This window comes from Daucus carota, chromosome 9 (genome assembly GCF_001625215.2).
Source record: "Daucus carota subsp. sativus chromosome 9, DH1 v3.0, whole genome shotgun sequence".
NCBI lineage: Eukaryota > Viridiplantae > Streptophyta > Magnoliopsida > Apiales > Apiaceae > Daucus > Daucus carota.
The window spans coordinates 19235961-19246719 of record NC_030389.2 but is presented as its reverse complement, the minus strand read 5'-3'; the positions used below and the strand labels follow the sequence as shown (position 1 = coordinate 19246719).

The following is a 10759-nucleotide window of genomic DNA, read 5'->3' as shown; positions in this document are numbered from 1 at the left end:
TTAAATCTAATTAATTAATCAATTAAAATCAATTAATAATTAATTAAAATAATTAATCAATTAATATTAAAATTAATTGACCAATTAAAATAATTAATTACTAATTAAATTTAATTAATAAACTAATTTCAGAATTATTTTTGAATAAAGAAGTATTTAAAAAGCATTTTTGAAATTAAAATAATTAAATAAAACAATTTTTGAAAATTAAAATCAGAAGGTTTATTTTGTAAACTTTTGAAAGTTTTCGGCCAGGGTTTAAAGTGCAACTTTTAAAAGTTACAGGGGGTGTTTTGTAAGTTTTAAAACCTGGGTACAATGACTTCATCATCTTTAAAAGTCTGGGGGCTAAACAGCAATTTCGCTGCCGCCGCCCCCTGGACTCGCCGGAAAACACCGCACAGGCCACCACCTTCCTCCAAACTCTCCAGAATTCGAGTATACACTACCAGGAACTTACCCAAGCAATCAAAATCACCAAATAAATTGAGGATATGCCGGATTTTTGATAAGAAACCCGCCGGCGACGGCGAGCTTCATACCTTCCGATCCGGCCACTCCCGAGCTTCTCCACACTCAAAAATCATTCCTACATATTCCTCTTCTCATTCTATACACAACTACAGCCTCTGATTATACCCAGATTTAACAGATTATAAACCCCCAAAAATCGATTGCAAACCTTCAAGAACACTCAAGAACTTCAACATATAATATATGAAAACGAATGGCAGGAGACGCTCTACAACATGGAATCATCAAAACAATAAAACAAGCACGTTTGCGAAAATTCATATTTAAAATTATAATAATTCGAATTTTGTAAAATTAATATAAAATCACCTGACAAATCTGCACATAAACGGATGATTGTACTAGATTCTACGCGTCGAGAGCTTCGTTTTGACTATTTATACGCCTCCATCGGATTCCAATGACGCTTTCAAATCCTCGTTTGATTATGAAGAACACGAAGAACACCCGTTCGTTTTCTCTCGGTATTCGTGCAGAGAAACTGACGAAATGATTATACGCGCGAAAAATTATAGAAAGGACTATTTATAGAAGAAGATAAGAGAATATTCCTTGAATATGCTTTGGAATATTCCTTGAATATGCTTTGGAATATTCCTGGAATATGCTTCACGCATTACGAGACAACCAGATAATTATTACTTTAAAAATATTAGCAAAACCGTACCGGATCATTTATGGGGCAAACCGTGCTCCAGATTGAAAAAGTTAAAACACGAGAAATGCTCAGAATGTCCCAAATAGCCTAATGGCGAAATTTTCCCGAACGCCCACGGGGTTTAAAATGTTAAATAACTATTTTAATATAAATGATAATTAAACAAAATTAAATTCACAAATCAATTATAAAATCACGTAGCAATCCAAAATTAATATAAACATATCTAAATAAACTATATTTTATCCTGATCATATAGAAATTAAAATATCTCAAATCCGAACACATATGAGCAGTCAATTCAATAAACCAAATAATACAATTCTCATAACAATTTATATAAATATCACATACTATTCATAATTTATCAGGAAAATACCCAAATGTTCCATATTTTATTATGAGAATATAAAAATTGAAAACTCGCGATTGCAACATATATAAGCAATCAAAATAGCAAACTAGTCCTCATATAATTTACCAAATATTCATGTAATATTCATAAATAATCATAACTAGTTACACGACCATTACACACGTAACACTTAATCAAGTAATGCATATATTCAAATATTAACCATCTAACTTTTGCATGACAAATCTCTGTACTTTCAGAAATAATATTCGAAATGAGTTTTGAAAGGACATTCATATATCCATATATAAATCATTTGAAAATATCTAAATAAAATATGACTCATTATGATAATATCAATAATTAAATCCACAGTTCTAGCACGTATAATTACCAATTACTGAAAATCAATTTACACCAAAATTCATGCAAATTATTATAACTAATTAAACTCACAATTCACATGCAGCATTTAGCCTTGTAACAATAACAATCTTTTAAATCTTTAAAATCAATTATATGAAATATAATTTTGAAAACACAACCCTGTATTGATAACACAATAACCCGGAATTTAAATATACAATTTTTTTGAAAACACCTTAAACTGGAATAAAATATTAAACTTTATTCCTTTCATTCTAAGAAAATAACTTTCATAACAATAAACAAATTTTTGAAAAATCCGGGTCGTGAAAATATACAAAATCACAGAAGAAGGAGGATGCATAATCTGTTTAAACCTTATAATTCCACATCACAATTATACTTATACTACACAGACCATTCATCTTATCAGATAAAAGTCAATTAAAGCCAATAATAATATTCAAAAACTTATTTCGACTTTAATAAACTAATTCTGAAAATCTGGGATGTTACATTCTACCCCCTTATAAGGATTCTGTCCTCAGAATCCGCGAAAAGAACTACAATGTACATGCTTCGTAATATCATTCCCCACCTTCGATCGACCTTGGCATACCCTCAACTTTAAAATAAGAGTATCAAAACTTTCACAATTATAGAGTTCAGTTCTTAGGATCAATCTTTAAGGATTTAGAATGGAACAAAATGTTTTCAAAATAGGTCATGTTCGAATAAGAAAGTGACTGAGAGATCACTATGATCAAACGAACTTAGTGTTGCGTGCCCATATTAGACACTACTAAAGGTCGTTAACCTTCTTGTAATCACAACACGCACAAGTGATGGCGTCCCATCCAACTCCTATCACACAGACAGGTATACCTTGTGTCCCCTATAAATAGGGTTGTTCATCCCAATCAGATGGAAGGAATACCAAAGAATCTCAAGGAATACCAAAGAATATCAGAAGATATCAAGGTATATCAAATAATATCAAGGAATGTCAAGAAATATCATTGTCTTTTCACAACAGCCTTTATCACATACCAAGAATCAATACCAATATCAATAATCAATACCAATGTTCTCTCGTCATTCGAGAAATAGAAAATCTCATTTATCAAAACTTTTGTAAAAAAAAGGTATCCTAATAAGGACTTAATGATGATGAGAAGAACTAAAATAAGCTTTTGTTGAAGAAAGATATTGCCAAGGTCTTCTCAAATTCTTGCTATGCTTCAATAAATCGTTGTTCGATGTATGTCTTCTTCTCGATGTTCTCGATAATCGATCAACGTTAACTCGTGATAACCTCGTAAGATTTCCTTGTAGGCATTATCATTTGCAATGAAGCTGGCTCATCTCGATAGTAGATGAAATCCCGATTAGCTTGAAGCGTCGTCGTTGAAGACTAACGTCCTATCTTACTCACAATATCACTTCTGATAACTAGACTCAATTCCACATACTCTCTATCATTCACATCTCATCTATCTACAAAAGTCTCTTTCTAATCCAATATATCTCATATTCACACCCATTCTTTTACATCTTAATCCAAACGATAAACCACTTTCAACTATGTAACATGGTCAGAATACTCCAAACCATGCACCTTTATCATTCTTAACTCAATCTCACTATTAATACTCTTTTGACTAGGTCTAACTCTGACCCTTATCACAAATCACTATCTCAATCAGTCCCCATACTAGAAACCAAGTGTCTAGACTTAGGAGCCATGATCTATCTAAACATATACCCCAACTTAATTAACTATCTAGATTCTATTCCGATTACCTCTCTAGACTATCCCCAAACAGTCTCACAATACCTCTATATGAGGTCACTGAACACTTCTTCTCTATAAAACTTATAACCACAATCTATATTCTAATTTCAATAACTTATAACCTGTTGCTCTGATACCAACTGTGACAGCCCGAGAATCCGGGGGTCTGGATTCTGACGTCACCACACACAGCCATTTTAAAACACTTTTGAAAACCTGTATTTCTTTAAAAAGATAATAAAATCAAAGGATTTAAAACTTGAAGACTTTAATAAAAGATTTAAAAGAAAACACTTTAACCCCCTAAAAACAGGATCGCATCCAGGTCACAGTATTGAAATTAGAATCAACCACTATAAATAAAAAAATGTCTTACAACCTCAGATCATCTTCGATGAGAAGAATCACTGCCAATCTATTTAAATTATGATTACAACTGAATCTCAACAATTCTATCTAGAACCAACCTTGACAATCTCCCTGAACATTTCCACTTGTCCTCTGTATACTCTATACTCTGACTCCTCGCCTAGCCTTAGCCATACTCGCAATCTCAATCATGCAATTCATCTTTAAGCTTTTCTGAAATGGTAAAAAAAGGAATAGCAAGGGTGAGCAACAATGCTCAGCAAGTGTATATAAGCAATAATAGTCCTGAATATCTTATCAGGGTTCACAAGATCAAGATATGTAATTGAAAACTTCACAATTCTTGTCATCAATTGAAATCAGAATTCAAACTTACAGAAGAATTGTCGAATTGGATTCATCACATTTTTACTTAAAAACCAAAGGTTAGGCTGCTGATCAGTCACGCACTAACCCCGAACATGGCACACAGCCCTGTTCTCTATACTGGATCCAAGGCACACATTGGCCTATAATTGACCACGAATCTGGTCTTGACCACGAGTCTGGTCCACATATTTTATAAAAACTAATCCAATTCTAACAATTTAAATCAATAGACAGATCAATCAATAGAACAAAATGATAATCATTATCAACAACAGAAATATTCCAAACCAACTTTTAAGAATCATCCTTATATAAATCAAAATTCAAGAAGTCCTTAACTATTCAGTATCCTCCATCATCGGCTAAGTTAACTAGCCTGATAATGGTGGGTTGAATAATCAAGAAGATCTCAATTCATTCTAAGTTCTAACTATCACTGAGCAACACATGCTTCAATGACAATCTGAACTTCGAATTAATTTGTAAAGCTGACATTTTCAAAATCTTGAGGGTTGGAAGGAATGGATCAAAATACTTGTAATAGAATTTGAGAGTAATTAGGTGTTTGGCTTTTCAAAATTTGGAAGAAGAAAACAAGCATGGGTTTCATTCTCAGAAGTAAGAGTTTATTTGAGAAGGGTTTCAGTATAAACAATATCATAATCTTGACAGAATAATCAGAGCATGCAATATATATATGAGGAAGGACTTAGGAAAACTTGCCTTAAATCCGCCTCCACACACATAGCTTAATCTCATCTTTCCAATTCACAATCTATGCATATCATAACCTCCAGACCATCTCTGTATATACTCTATTCGTAATACGACTTCGCTTTCTCGACTCGTTCCTTATTCGCTTTGCAACATCATTTGACCTTCTGTACGTCTTCAATCGTATACGCCTCGTCCAAATCCTTTAAGAGAATAAAATACTACCATAATTACTAAATAATCTATTGATTCTTATCTTACTTATCAAACTCGGTATCATAACCTATCGCATATACATATCACGTATATCGATAGCATTTAACACATACTCACATATCACCCTATATAATCTCTATGCACTTATCAGATATCACTTAACATATAATCATGCTTTGACTCTATCATATAGTCACATCATACTCCATGTAGCATACTACAACTCAATAACCATATAAATCCTATTGAAAAGCTGACAGTGTCTTGTCTATTTATAGGACTATCCATCTGTTAACCTATTTCAACCAACAACCAATCAATCAACTCAAATTCCTGTAATCTACATATTCTTATTCAACATTAATCAAGACAAGATGCTATGTCTCCCAAATCATTTATCAACTCAAATGGACACGTATTTCATATAATCATCACTATATAGCAAATAGATAACGTATAGTCACATTATGCATTTTCAACAATCTTTATACACATTGGAAACTCAATCATATTGTTACATTATATTAAACTAGAGTTTCTAAGCTTTAACCTCTTTTTCGTTTCACTCGATTCTGAATTGCGGATCAAAAGTTATTAACAAAACAGTTTTCTAACTTCCTATCGACATATAACATATCACACAGACAGCAGACAGCACATTGCACATAAGGTTTCCCATCCCAATCGATATCCAATCAAGTCTCAGGTTAAAAATGATTTTTCGAGAATTTTCTGGAATTTCTAGACATTTTTCGGAATTAAAACAGATAAAGGAATCCATTTTTGAATAAATAATCAAGTTTGATTGCTCAAGATCGGATCCAAAATCATTTGAAATCAATTAACGAGCCTCGAGCATATTTTAGAAAAATAATCCAAAGCTCGAAACTATTTCTCGGAATTTTTAAATCAAAAGAAATCATTAAATCTAATTAATTAATCAATTAAAATCAATTAATAGTTAATTAAAATAATTAATCAATTAATATTAAAATTAATTGACCAATTAAAATAATTAATTACTAATTAAATTTAATTAATAAACTAATTTCAGATTTATTTTTGAATAAAGAAGTAATTAAAAAGCATTTTTGAAATTAAAATAATTAAATAAAACAATTTTTGAAAATTAAAATCAGAAGGTTTATTTTGTAAACTTTTGAAAGTTTTCGGCCAGGGTTTAAAGTGCAACTTTTAAAAGTTACAGGGGGTGTTTTGTAAGTTTTAAAACCTGGGTACAATGACTTCATCATCTTTAAAAGTCTGGGGGCTAAACAGCAATTTCGCTGCCGCCGCCCCCTGGCCTCGCCGGAAAACACCGCACAGGCCACCACCTTCCTCCAAACTCTCCAGAATTCGAGTATACACTACCAGGAACTTACCCAAGCAATCAAAATCACCAAATAAATTGAGGATATCCCGGATTTTTGATAAGAAACCCGCCGGCGACGGCGAGCTTCATACCTTCCGATCCGGCCACTCCCGAGCTTCTCCACACTCAAAAATCATTCCTACATATTCCTCTTCTCATTCTATACACAACTACAGCCTCTGATTATACCCAGATTTAACAGATTATAAACACCCAAAAATCGATTGCAAACCTTCAAGAACACTCAAGAACACAACCCAATAATCAAACTGACTTTTCTATATGATTCCGAACTCGAAATTCAACATATAATATATGAAAACGAATGGCAGGAGACGCTCTACAACATGGAATCATCAAAACAATAAAACAAGCACGTTTGCGAAAATTCATATTTAAAATTATAATAATTCGAATTTTGTAAAATTAATATAAAATCACCTGACAAATCTGCACATAAACGGATGATTGTACTAGATTCTACGCGTCGAGAGCTTCGTTTTGACTATTTATACGCCTCCATCGGATTCCAATAACGCTTTCAAATCCTCGTTTGATTATGAAGAACACGAAGAACACCCGTTCGTTTTCTCTCGGTATTCGTGCAGAGAAACTGACGAAATGATTATACGCGCGAAAAATTATAGAAAGGACTATTTATAGAAGAAGATAAGAGAATATTCCTTGAATATGCTTTGGAATATTTTTTGAATATGCTTTGGAATATTCCTGGAATATGCTTCACGCATTACGAGACAACCAGATAATTATTACTTTAAAAATATTAACAAAACCGTACCGGATCATTTATGGGGCAAACCGTGCTCCAGATTGAAAAAGTTAAAACACGAGAAATGCTCAGAATGTCCCAAATAGCCTAATGGCGAAATTTTCCCGAACGCCCACGGGGTTTAAAATGCTAAATAACTATTTTAATATAAATGATAATTAAACAAAATTAAATTCACAAATCAATTATAAAATCACGTAGCAATCCAAAATTAATATAAACATATCTAAATAAACTATATTTTATCCTGATCATATAGAAATTAAAATATCTCAAATCCGAACACATATGAGCAGTCAATTCAATAAACCAAATAATACAATTCTCATAACAATTTATATAAATATCACATACTATTCATAATTTATCAGGAAAATACCCAAATGTTCCATATTTTATTATGAGAATATAAAAATTGAAAACTCGCGATTGCAACATATATAAGCAATCAAAATAGCAAACTAGTCCTCATATAATTTACCAAATATTCATGTAATATTCATAAATAATCATAACTAGTTACACGACCATTACACACGTAACACTTAATCAAGTAATGCATATATTGAAATATTAACCATCTAACTTTTGCATGACAAATCTCTGTACTTTCAGAAATAATATTCGAAATGAGTTTTGAAAGGACATTCATATATCCATATATAAATCATTTGAAAATATCTAAATAAAATATGACTCATTCTGATAATATCAATAATTAAATCCACAGTTCTAGCACGTATAATTACCAATTACTGAAAATCAATTTACACCAAAATTCATGCAAATTATTATAACTAATTAAACTCACAATTCACATGCAGCATTTAGCCTTGTAACAATAACAATCTTTTAAATCTTTAAAATCAATTATATGAAATATAATTTTGAAAACACAACCCTGTATTGATAACACAATAACCCGGAATTTAAATATACAATTTTTTTGAAAACACCTTAAACTGGAATAAAATAATAAACTTTATTCCTTTCATTCTAAGAAAATAACTTTCATAACAATAAACAAATTTTTGAAAAATCCGGGTCGTGAAAATATACAAAATCACAGAAGAAGGAGGATGCATAATCTGTTTAAACCTTATAATTCCACATCACAATTATACTTATACTACACAGACCATTCATCTTATCAGATAAAAGTCAATTAAAGCCAATAATAATATTCAAAAACTTATTTCGACTTTAATAAACTAATTCTGAAAATCTGGGATGTTACAACTTGTAGCTTCATTATTGACTAGATTGAAGTTGGAAACAATTTTTAGCTTCATTCCGGACTCGTTTGAAGTTGAAAACAACTTGTAGCTTCATTTTCGGTTGTTTGAAATTAGAATCAACTTGTAGTTTCATTCTTGACTCGTTTGAGCCTGGAAACAACTTGTAGCTTCATTATTGACTAGATTGAAATTGGAAATAATTTTTAGCTTCATTCCGGACTCGTTTGAAGTTGAAAACAACTTGTAGCTTCAATTTCGGTTGTTTGAAATTGGAATCAACTTGTACTTTCATTCTTGACTCGTTTGAGCCCGGAAACAACTTGTAGCTTTATTATTGACTAGATTGAAGTTGGAAATAACTTTTTTTTGCAAAATTAGTTGGAAACAACTTGTAACTTCATTTCGGACTTGTTTGAAGTTGAAACCAACTTGTAGCTTCATTTTCGGTGGTTTGAAATTAGAATCAACTTGTCGTTTCAATCTTGACTCGTTTGAGCCCGGAAACAACTTGTAGATTCATTATTGACTAGATTGAAGTGGGAAACAACTTGTAGCTTCATTTTCGATTGTTTGAAATTGGAATCAACTTGTAGTTTCATTCTTGACTCGTTTGAGCCCGGAAACTTGTAGCTTCATTATTGACTAGATTGAAGTTGGAAACAACCATTTTTTTTGCTAAATGAGTTGGAAACAACTTGTAGCTTCATTCCAGACTCGTTTGAAGTTAATACCAACTTGTAGCTTCATTTTCGGTTGTTTGAAATTGGAATCAACTTGTAGTTTCATTCTTGACTCGTTTGAGCCCGGAAACAACTTGTAGCTTCATTATTGACTATATTGAAGTTGGAAACAACTTGTAGCTTCATTCCATACTCGTTTGAAGTTGAAAACAACTTGTAGCTTCATTTTCGGTTGTTTGAAATTGGAATCAACTTGTAGTTTCATTCTTGGCTCATTTGAGCTCGGAAACAACTTGTAGCTTCATTATTGACTAGATTGAAGTTGGAAATAATTTTTAGCTTCATTCCGGACTCGTTTGAAGTTGAAAACAACTTGTAGCTTCATTCTGGACTCATGTGAAGTTGAAAACAACTTATAGCTGCATTTTCGGTTGTTTGATATTGGAATCAACTTGTAGTTTCATTGTTGACTCGTTTGAGCCTGGAAACAACTTGTAGCTTCACTATTGACTAGACTGAAGTTGGAAACAATTTTTAGCTTCATTCCGGACTAGTTTGAAGTTGAAAACAACTTGTAGCTTCATTTTCGATTGTTTGAAATTGCAATTAACTTGTAGTTGCATTCTTGACTCGTTTGAGCCTGGAAACAACTTGTAGCTTCATTATTGACTAGATTGAAGTTGGAAACAACCATTTTTTTTGCTAAATAAGTTGGAAACAACTTGTAGCTTCATTCCGGACTCGTTTGAATTTGAAACCAACTTTTAGCTTCATTTTCGGTTGTTTGAAATTGGAATCAACTTGTAGTTTCATTCTTGACTCGTTTGAGCCTGTAAACAACTTGTAGCTTCATTATTGACTAGATTGAAGTTTGAAACAATTTTTTTTTGCTAAATGAGTTGGAAACAACTTGTAGCTTCATCCCGGACTCGTTTGAAGTTGAAACCAACTTGTAGCTTCATTTTCGGTTGTTTGAAATTGGAATCAATTTGTAGTTTCTTTCTTGACTCGTTTGAGCCCGGAAACAACTTGTAGCTTTATTATTGACTAGATTGAAGTTGGAAATAACTTTTTTTTTGCAAAATTAGTTGGAAACAACTTATAACTTCATTTCGGACTTGTTTGAAGTTGAAACCAACTTGTAGCTTCATTTTCGGTGGTTTGAAATTAGAATCAACTTGTAGTTTCAATCTTGACTCGTTTGAGCCCGGAAACAACTTGTAGATTCATTATTGACTAGATTGAAGTGGGAAACAACTTGTAGCTTCATTTTCGATTGTTTGAAATTGGAATCAACTTGTAG

General features: G+C 32.0%; 1 long non-coding RNA gene across 1 annotated transcript; it reads right to left on the bottom strand.

The window, feature by feature from the left end:
- Window positions 1-3972: 3972 nt before the first annotated feature.
- LOC135149344 (uncharacterized) lies at window positions 3973-7360 on the bottom strand. Its single transcript, XR_010287763.1, has 3 exons — window positions 7190-7360; window positions 4454-5363; window positions 3973-4290 (listed from the first exon to the last, which is right to left on the bottom strand). It is a non-coding gene; the product is annotated as an uncharacterized LOC135149344 (long non-coding RNA).
- Window positions 7361-10759: the final 3399 nt, after the last annotated feature.